Raw genomic sequence first — 11,176 nt, forward strand, 5'->3', positions numbered from 1 at the left:
ACAGTTTTTTTTTTATGTCCAGCAATCCAATTAAAACTAGCGAAACTGGAGGATGAAAATTTCCAGTTTTTTTTTTTAACATAAACTAGAGGAAGTAGTAGATATCCAGCAAAGATGTTTCCTTTGCTCAAGATGATACAAACACCAGTTTACATGTTTATATGTCAATAATAAATAAAGATATAGAAAATTTCAAGTTTTTTTACATAAATTTAACAAAAATCCAGGAATTTATACTGCCTGAGTTTAGGTAATAAAACCATCAAGCAAAACTTGGTTTGGCATCTCAGCTCAACCTTTAATTCATTTAATATGTTATATATATATATATATATATATATATATATATGACACCAACTTACTATAAGCTAATAACGTTAACGCTCAACTCTTCGATTACCGACATTAACGATTAATTTGATATTTTTAAAATTTCAGTAAGAAGATAAAACATTTATGGGTAAACTACACGCGAGACCACCAAACTATGGTCAAAAGTCAATGTGATCACCGAACTATTTTTTTCTCAATCAGTCCACCAAACTATTTAATTGATTCAATCAAACCACCGGCCGTTAATTTTTAACATTGGTGGTGTGTCCGTTAATAAAATTGGCATAATTATATATTTGGTCCTTAATATTTACATATTCTATCAATTTAGTCACTATTTTAATTCAATTAAATAAATTTAACTATCTAATTAAAACATGACACGTGTTAATATATGATTGGAAGGTTTTATTTATGAATTTTAATTTATTTAATTAAATGATTTTTAACCAATCAGGTGGTGATACGTGTCACCACCCAATTGAAATGGAAAATAGAAGAACAACGATGCGTCCAAAGTGATTCGAACCTGCGTTTAAGGGGGAGAGGAGTAACCAGGCTCCCAAACCACTGGACCAAAGATCTCCAATGGTTTTAACTTACAACAATTTACATTTAACTTGTACGGTTAAACAAATTATTTGGTTAAATAAATTTCAGTTCGATTAATAGTTACAGAAAAAAATTCGGTTAATTCGATTCGGTTAATAATTTTTAAATAAATTTCGGTTCGATTAACGGTTAAAGAAAAAATAATTTATTTTATTCGGCTAATAATTTTCAAATAAATTTTGATTCGATTAACGGTCAAATAATTTCGGTTCGATTAATGGTTAAAGAAAAAAATCGGTTGATTTGGTTCGGTTAATAATTTTCAAATAAATCTTGTTTCGATTAACGGTTAAAGAAAAAATAATTTATTTTATTCGGTTAATTCGGTTAATAATTTCCAAATAAATTTGGGTTCGATTAACGTTCAAATAATTTCGGTTCGATTAATTGTTAAAGAAAAAAATTCGGTTAATAATTTTCAAATAAATTTCGGTTCGATTAACAATCAAATAATTTCGGTTCGATTAATGTTAAAGAAAAAATTCTGTTAAATTGGTTCGGCTAATAATTTTCAAATAAATTTCGGTTTGATTAACGGTTAAAGAAAAAATAATTTATTTTATTCGGTTAATTCAATTAATAATTTCTAAATAAATTTCGGTTCGATTAACGGTTAAAAAAATAATTTATTTAAACAAATAATTTGTTTAAATTTTTATCATTAACAAACCTTTATCAGTCAAATGTTAATTGTTGTAAGTTAAAACCATTAGGGACCTTTGGCCCAGTGGTTTGAGTGCCTGGTTACTCGTCTCCCCCATAGATGCAGGTTTGAATTTCCTTGGGCGCATCTTTGTTCAATTGGTTAAAAAATTATTTAATTAAATAGTTTAAAATTTATTGAAATGGTTAAAAAAATAATTTAATTAAATAGTTTAAAATTCATAAATAAAACATTCCAATCATATATTGACATGTGTCATGTTCTAATTGGATAATTAAATTTATTTAATTGAATTAAAATAGTGACTAAATTGATAGAATATGTAAATATTAAGAACCAAATATATAATTATGCTAATTTTATTAACGGACAACTCTGTTAAAAATTAACGGCCGGTGGTTTGATCGAATGAATTAAATAGTTTGGTGGTCTGATTGAGATAAAAAGTAGTTTGGTGGTCACATTGAATTTGTACCATAGTTTGGTGGTCTCCCGTGTAGTTTACTCAAAATGTATTTAAATTTTAGAGACTATTTGTATATTCATCGCCTCTGTTCTCGTTTGGTAGGCCACCCACCCCCTTTATAAACCCAACCTCCACTTTAAATTTTATAGAACTTTCTTTTAATCAATTCCCATTCTTTTTCTTCTTTCTTGTAGCATTTTTTTATTAAATTTGATCTGATAATTTTTCTGGAATTAAAATCGACAAGGATGTTCAACGGGATGATGGATCCTGAGTTGTTAAGAATCGCTCAGGAACAGATCAGTCGTGTGTCACCCGATGAGTTATCGAAAATCCAACAACAGGTTCAATTCTATATCTTTTTATTTATTTATTGTAATTTTGTAGATTTTTGCTTTTTTTTATCAGAATTATCAATTCCCATGTAGGATTTAGTAAATTCGATGTCTTTTTCAATCTGGATATTTTCGTTTTCTGGAATTTATGTTGGGTTTCAGTTTTGATTTTATATTATATTGAATTGCTTTCTTATTGGTAAATTTGTACTTCTATATGATGTTCCATCTGATATGAACCATTCTGCTGATATATATGTTTTTCATGAATTTCTTCAAGATTTGGGGTTTCGGAATAAAATTGATTTAGTGCATAATTTGTTAGATGTAGTAATTAATAATGAATTTTAGCTGAACCAATACAATCAATGGACCTGAATATAAGTAATCAGTATGTACTTGAGTACATGCATTTTTTTGCTTATATAACATTGAGGTTTATTTTTATTGTGAATTCAATGGCTTTCAGATGATGTCGAATCCTGATTTGATGAGAATGGCCTCGGAGAGCATGAAGAAGATGAGGCCGGAAGACTTGAGACATGCTGCAGAACAGTTGAAGCACACTCGTCCTGAGGAGATGGCAGAGATTGGTGAGAAAATGGCCAATGCATCACCTGAAGAGATAGCTGCATTGCGTGTCCGCGCTGATGCTCAGATCAGTTATGAACTAAGTGTGGCCGAGATGTTGAAGAATCAAGTGAGTTTTTGACACCCAAATTATATGCCCAACACTGATAGTAGAATAGGTTTCTAGTCAATAATCTTAAAGAATGTGATCAGTTCACAACAGGAGCCTTGATGCTCATAAAAGAGCTGCAATACTTGAGTTTTAAAAAAATTGAACACATTGTAAAAGTTTTGGTGAGATACTATCATACTAAGGGCTGCTCCTAAGCCACTGAGTTTGCATAACTTAAACATGTCAGTCAAAATATGAATACAAGTTGTTTTTAAAAAGTACCTGATCAGTTGTGTTAATCTTTAATATATGGTTCTTTTGTGGAGGCAATTCATTGCTAGAGATGTACCACATTGATCTTGTTGTGGAGAAAAATCAACTGCATGACTTTCCCTTTTGTATTATTTAAATAACTTCTGCTAAACAGTGTTGTTGTGTGATAAAATAGGACTCCCTCCATCTGTTTCCAAGAACTGCATGCATAATAATTGTTTATCTTCCTACATTAAATATTAAGAAGAGCTTTTCACTATAGAATACTTTTCAAATACACGTGTCTATTTTTCTTTGTATCTTAATCAAAACTTAAATTTTAAATATGGTCTGCCCTGGTCCCTTGTTTTTTTGTTACTTACTGTTTATGCTTATTGACCGGCATCTGACCCAGAAAAATGTGTATTTAATTTTTTTTTCAGGGGAATGAGCTTCATAAGCAAGGGAAGTTCAATAATGCCTCTGAGAAATATTTGCTTGTAAGGCAGTAGTATTATCTTTTGTCTTTTTCCAATTATGGGAACAATTCTCTCTGTTTATTTTAAATTTTAGTTTATTGTATTTTATTTGTATTTTTTTTCTCATATTAATTTAAATCCTCATTGCCTTCTTCACAATCTCAGGCAAAGAAAAACCTGAAAGGACTTCCATCTGCGAAAGGAAAAACACTTCTACTGGCATGCTCTCTTAATCTCATGTCATGTTATTTGAAAACAAGGTAATATGATGAGTGTATAAAAGAAGGCTCTGAGGTATACTTCTCCTTTTATTATCATTCGTATACTACTATAGCTTTTGTCATAAGTCAAATCCTCAAGTTGTCCCCCATCCCTAGATAATGGCATAAAATTATTTAATAGCTATAGACTAGGCTGTCAATCATTAAACAAATAGATTAATAGTTTTCTAATTAGCATTTTGTTCTTTGTGGTCTTCTATCTTCTTTCTGGCTAAAATTATGTTTTTTTACAGGTTTTGTCTTATGAGGCAAAGAATGTTAAAGCTCTTTACCGAAGAGGTCAAGCATATAAAGAACTAAGCCAATTAGAAGTGAGTTCTATTTGCATATGGATTTTGTCGATGGTTGTTGAATTGCATTTTTATGTTTTTTGGTTCTTCTGATAACCTTTTCTGAAATTATTAGGATGCTGTCTCAGACTTGAGAAAAGCGCATGAGGTTTCACCTGATGATGAAACGATTGCTGATATCTTGAGGTATTAACACTTTTGAATTAAGATTTTGGAAACATTTCTTAAGTTTTCTTTAGCTGCATTCATTTATAAAGTTCGTTTATGCACTAATATCAGCCCATCATGACCATTGATGGTTAGGATATGATAGACGCATTTTATTCTACTTTCTTTACTTTTGCAAAAGAAAAAGAACGTGTTAAGATTCACCTGGAATGCTGTTTAGTTATTAAATATTATTCATAAAATTGATGAGAACACATTATTTTTTTAATGCTTCGTGGTGGTTAGTGATGTCAATTTTTGATGCAGGGATGCTGAGGAAAGATTGGCTAGAGAAGGCAGTCATGAAGCACCCCGGGGTAGGTTTCGCGCCCTCTATTTTGCATTTTCCTATGTCTTCTGTCTCTCTTTTATATATCTTTGAAGTTCACATTTCTGTTTTCTCCTTATTTTTCAGGACTGGTAATTGAAGAAATAATTGAAGAGCCTGCAAGCACCTCTTCTAATCTTCAAAGTCCATCTACTGAACCTTTGTTGGAACAACCAAGAGAAAGTAATGGATTCTCTAAGAGTGAGAGTGTGAAAAATGTTGGGGACTTGAGAACCAATTCCGAGTGTCTGCAGGCTCTGAAGGAGGATCCAGAGTCACTCAGGTTTGTTTCCATTATCACAAAATTGCCTGATAAGTGATCTTCATTTGTTTAGTCTGGTAATGTTGTATTCTCTCTTAGTTTCTCCTTTTTTGGCTATGAATTCTAAGTAGCATAACTTTATAGTAATCGCGTGATAGTTATGCACATAAATCCAATTCCCTTTAATGTCGGTACATGGTGAATAGGCCATTGTATGAACATAAAATGGTTATTGCTGCTAGAAACGAAACTTGGAAGATTAAAAGGAAAAAAGCCACATATCCAAACTCAGTTCTCAACTCTTTTTTTCCCTTACCTTTCCAAATGAAACTTCATGTCCTGTACTTTTGCAACCTTTTTGTGCTCTGTTATTAGTTAGTTTAGAGGTCCTTAAAATTTTCAGTTCTCTTATTCCCAATTTTAATTAGCAGGTCGTTTCAGAATTTCATTTATAGTGCCGATCCTGACACCCTTGCTGCTATGAGTGGCGGTAAAGTTGGAGAGGTGTCACCAGTGACCAGACATGTTCAAGACTGCTTCAAATATGATCAGCAAGATGTCACCTGAAGAACTACAAAGAATGGTTCAATTGGCTTCTTCATTTCCGACAGAAAACCCACATACAGGTGGATTTAGATCTGGTTCCGTTCCTTCAAACGTGACACCTGACATGCTTAAAACTGCAACTAATATGATGACCAAGATGCCTCCGGAAGATCTTCAGAAAATGTTTGAAATGGCAGCTTCTTTGAAAGGGAAAGACTCTATTCCCAAAGCAACAGCTGTAAACAGTAACAGGCTAGATTCAGATGCTGAAGTTAAATATCCTGAATCTCAGACAGCATCTTTCACCAATGTTAATAGTGATTTTGGTGAAACCGGGTCTTCTAGTTCTAGTCGTTCTCCAAATTCAAGGAGTGCTGAGTCGAGTTTTCCAACATCAACTGCTGATCTACAAGAACAGATGAGAAACCAAATGAAAGATCCAGCTATGCGGCAGGTATGACAAATATATTTTACAATTATTTCTTTGGTATTAATTGTTTCTATTTTGCTAGAATATTTTCTTTTTTGCTTTTTAACGTTTAAACCTATATAGGCAATAGCTGATAGAGTCAATTGCAATAGTTTCTTCATAAATAAATCTTGCATTACCCCTAGGCCGTGCCGGTTAATGTTTACTTGTGAACTGAGCAGATGTTAGCATCAATGATGAAAAACAGAGTCCAGAGTCCAGACATGATGGCAAACATGAGCGAACAATTTGGATTGAAGCTTTCTCGGGAAGATGCTGCAAAAGCTCAACAAGCTATGTCGTCTTTATCACCCGAGGACTTGGATAAAATGGTACATTTATTAACCCGCTTTTACATTTCTTTTCTATTTAGGACTTGGTAGAAATTGTCATCATCATACTTTAAACAGAAGGTTAATGGGTCTGAAATGTTCCATTGATTGAACTGCGTTGTTCATATTTTCCTTAAATATGCTCTCTACACCTATGACCTTCTAAATACCCTTTCAAATACATGCAAAACCGTTAACGTTTTGAACATACTTGTATCCAGCACCCAGACATATGTTCGACTAATATATGGTAGTAGTCGCTCGTAATTGGCTTACTTTTTTACTAATCATTATCATCATCCTGTGCTAAGGTCCCTGATTTAGACGATTATGGTGGATTTTTTGTCCTCTCATTTTAGCACATCTTTGCCTCAAAACACTAACTTTTTCCGTCGGTAAATTGTGGCAGATGCGCTGGATGGATACGATCCAGAGAGGAGCCGAAGGTGCGAAGAAAGCAAAGAACTGGTTGCTCGGGAAACCCGGTATGATTCTGGCAGTATGCATGCTCGTCCTGGCAGTGATTCTTCACAGGTTGGGTTTCATTGTTAGTTAGAAACGGAACCGATTTCCACCTGGTAATTCTACTTCTAATCAAGTTTAGTGTTGGAAACTGACATGCTTCTTTGGTTGCAAGTAGACTTGGGCAATTCGTGTATCTCTCTCGTGTTTATGGTTTTTCTTTCTCTTGTGTCATAATCATGTTTAAGATATATTCTTATATAAATTTCGATACTTTAATAATTTGTATTATGTAGATCGTTCGGGTATTCGTGTCGTGTTTTAGTAATTTTTCGTCTAGTGTTCGAAATTTTCGGGTTTTGTTAGATGGTAAGAGAGGCATTTCAAGCAATATGCTCTGAGTTTGATCCTCCAATTCATTATTTTTTACAAGCAATACATTTATCATTACTGTTCCTGTGCGCATGAATAAGTTGATCATTGAAGTTGATTTATCTTAACAGACGCTTTAGAGGCATTGGTAATTGGGTTAAATGTACATCTGGCCCCCAAAATTATCAGTTTATCTTCATTTTGGTATCTGAAGTTGCAAATTGTTATAAAGGTTAAGGTTTAACTTGTTAAAAATTTGGTGATTTTAACATGTGATGACATGGTAATTTTCCCAAGTGTTATTACCTCAGGGTTGGGTTGATTTGGGATTTTAGTTGACCTGAGCATTCTACATGTCGCCTGTTCCGATTGAGTTTAATGTAGTTTTAGCGGACTCGAAATTTGATCTAAACTTTTAGATAAAATTTCACACTTTATCTGACTTGAAATTTGATCTAAATTTATATCAAAGGTAACAATTAGATATTTCATATTAAATCTTAGTCAAGTCAATCTAAGTTTATATTATATTTAATTAAATTTGATTCGAGTCAAATTTGATTCAGATTTAACATACATATATTATAAATAAAATATATTAATTCATTTAAAATTTGAATCAATTATGATTCAAATTCAACTTGTTTCGGACTTTAAATTTAATTTAAATTAGTATTTTTTAAATCTATATTATCATAATATTTTTTATTGAAAAATTAATTTAAAAATAATTATGACTTTATTTTGGATTTTTGTTTAATTTGAAATTTAATTTGGATTTGGATTAATTTAAGAGAAAATAACCTTTGTGACCGAAAATGCCTTATAATATACGATTTTAATCAATTTTTTTTGGATTTGCGAAAATGATCAACAAATTCGCAACGCGAACTCCAATTTCGCAACCCAGTTTCCAAATTCGCAACGCGAATTTGTAAATCGCAACACAAAAGTCAAATTCGCAACGTAATTTCCAAATTCGCAACACTGAATTTCAAATTCGCAACTCGATTTTCGAATTCGCAACACGAATTTAATTTCGCAACAGGTTTTAGTTTCGCAACACAAATGTTTTGGGTATATAACTACGCAGCAGCAACAACTCATAACCTAAATCCCTAAATCGCTACTCATTCCATCTCCATCTATCACTCTCTCTGGCGACATTTGTTCCTATATCCAACGACATCCTTCCCCATCTCTAATTTTTTTTTTACATAATTTTATTTCTATATAATTTTTCAATGATTTCTCTCTCAAATTATCAACTATCAACTTAATAAAGGTATGTTTTCTCTAAGTTAGTGATGATATGTAGTTTATAGCTCGTTTGTTTAGTAAATTAATTTACAATTTGTAGAATGAAATCATCTAATGTTGATCATGTTTGGATATATTTGTGTTTTGGAGGGTCATGGGAGAATGTTCATGGTGTTTTACAATATGTGCCTTTACCCATGAATCTTCAACTAAAACTGTCATTAAAAAAGTTAACTTATGAAACTCTAATGTTACGTGTTGCAAAGAAATTGAATTTAGAGCCTCTAAGTGGATTTAGGCTATCTTATCAGAGAAAAGGTAAAGTTTATTTGTTAACCGACAATGAAGATTTTGAACGATTCATTGCTTACATTAGTGTTTCGCAAGAAGATGATGTTACATTGTATGTTGTTGAACCTAGAAGTAGTGAAGTTGGGTTAGTAGCGGGTAGTAATCAACTAAGTTCTTCAACCCCAGTTTATGGTGCTCACAATATACAACGTTGTTATCAACTTCAAAATTTAATGGTTCCACCACAATTTCATCACCAAGAAAATTTTGTTTCACCACATTACCAATACCAAACACAATCTCAAAACCCACAACCTTTCCCTAATCCAAATCCCAATCAACTTTCAGCACCAAATTTCGGTTTTCGTATTGACCAGTTAGACGATGATGAGCCAACAGAAAAAATTGTGAGTACTAGTCAGTATTCGAAATTTGATCTTGGTCAATACCCGGACTTTGATCTTGGTCAATACTCGGATTTTGATGATGTTTCAGAAGAAAAAACAGACACGGCGTGTAATGATTTTGATATTGGTCAATACCCAAATTTTGATGATGAAACAATCGCTGCCGAGGAAGATATTGTTGATGATAATGAGGAGGAAGTTATGACTGTGAATGAACATGTTGAACATCCATTATGTAATTCATATAACCCTGAAGAAGAAGAAGAAGAAGAAGTCCCCGAAGAAAAGAAAAAGAAGAAAATGCCACGGTGTATGATTGACAAAAACTGTACGTGGCGTATGATTGCAAAGAGGATAAAAGATTGCAAAATGTTTCAAGTTAGAACTTTTATTGATAAACATACATGTTCAATAACCCAAGTTTTTCCTCACCATAGACAGGCAAACAAAAAGGTGTTGGGTGGTTTTCTGGCTGAGTTAATGTTTTTGAATGACAGGGTATATCGGGGACATGAAATTATGACTGACATGAATGCTCGGTTCAAGATTAGTATCTCATATTCTCAAGCTTAGAGAGCCAAATGTTATGCCTTGGAATTGTTGAGGGGGTCACCAGAAGCATCGTTTGCCCAACTGCCAGCTTATTGTCACCATTTAAAGCTGAAAAATCCTGGGTCGGTAACTCATATCAAAACAGATAGAGAGACGCTTTGAGTTGTTGTTTATCACCATTGGTGCTGCGGTTAGTAAATCAATATAATTTTGTTGACTCATTTTTGTTAGTTACATGCATTTCACATTTAAATGATTATATTTCTTGTGTATATTATTTTGTAGATTCGTTCGTTTATTACTTGCATGCGCCCAGTTATTATAGTTGACGGAGCACATTTGAAAGGTCGATACCTTGGAGTAAACTTATTAGTAGTAGCCATGGATGCTAACAATGGGATACTGCCAATAGCTTACGGGGTTGGCAAATCTGAAATCTCTGATTCATGGACATGGTTTATGGGGCATATTATGGATTGTATAGGTACTATTAATAATCTGACAATCATATCTGATAGGGCAAACTCAATTGACAACGCTGTTAGAATGTGTTTCCCAGATGCTTTTCATGGACTTTGTGGTGTTCATTTGTACAGAAATCTAAAATCAAGGCCTGCTGGTATAAAAAATCACAAATGGACATACTGGAAGGCTGTAAAAGCTTATCGGGAAGTGGATTTTAATAAGCATATAAATTGTTTAAGACGTGTTTTGCCTCAATATTCTCAAACACTAGAAGATGTCGGGTTTGAAAGATGGTCAAGAGTACATCAACTTGTAGTAAGATATGGTTTCATGACGTCTAATAGTGCAGAATCAATCAACGCTCTAAGTCGTCATTCCCGGAAATTACCCATTACTATGTTAATGGAGTTTTTTCGAGCCTCTATTCAACAGTGGTATTACAAGAAAAGAAACCATGCATGTATTATTTCTTTAAATTCGTAACTTATCATATTTAATATATATTTTACTAAGTATTATTTATTTTAATTTACAGGAACATTGGAACGTCGTGTTACACTATGGACTGAAAAAAAAATAACAAAACGTGTTGTGAAGTCAACGTCATGGAGAGTTGAACCATGTTCAAACACTTTGTTTGAAGTATTGGATAATAACTTAAATGGGCTTGTCGATATAAATGCAAAGACGTGTAGTTGTATAAAATGACAAACATATGGTTATCCGTGTGACCATGTTATAAAAGTTGCTCTTCATTTAAACCAAGATGATTCAAGCTCATACGCTATGGATTGCTACACTATAGAAGTATATCGACAGACTTATGCCG

General features: G+C 32.8%; 1 pseudogene; it reads left to right on the forward strand.

Moving 5' to 3' along the window:
• The first annotated feature begins 2,241 nt into the window (after positions 1-2,241).
• Positions 2,242-7,282, forward strand: LOC120165807 (annotated as a pseudogene).
• The last annotated feature ends 3,894 nt before the right edge of the window (positions 7,283-11,176 follow it).

The sequence above is a fragment of the Hibiscus syriacus genome, unplaced genomic scaffold (genome assembly GCF_006381635.1).
Source record: "Hibiscus syriacus cultivar Baekdansim isolate YM2019G1 unplaced genomic scaffold, ASM638163v2 tig00111614_pilon, whole genome shotgun sequence".
NCBI lineage: Eukaryota > Viridiplantae > Streptophyta > Magnoliopsida > Malvales > Malvaceae > Hibiscus > Hibiscus syriacus.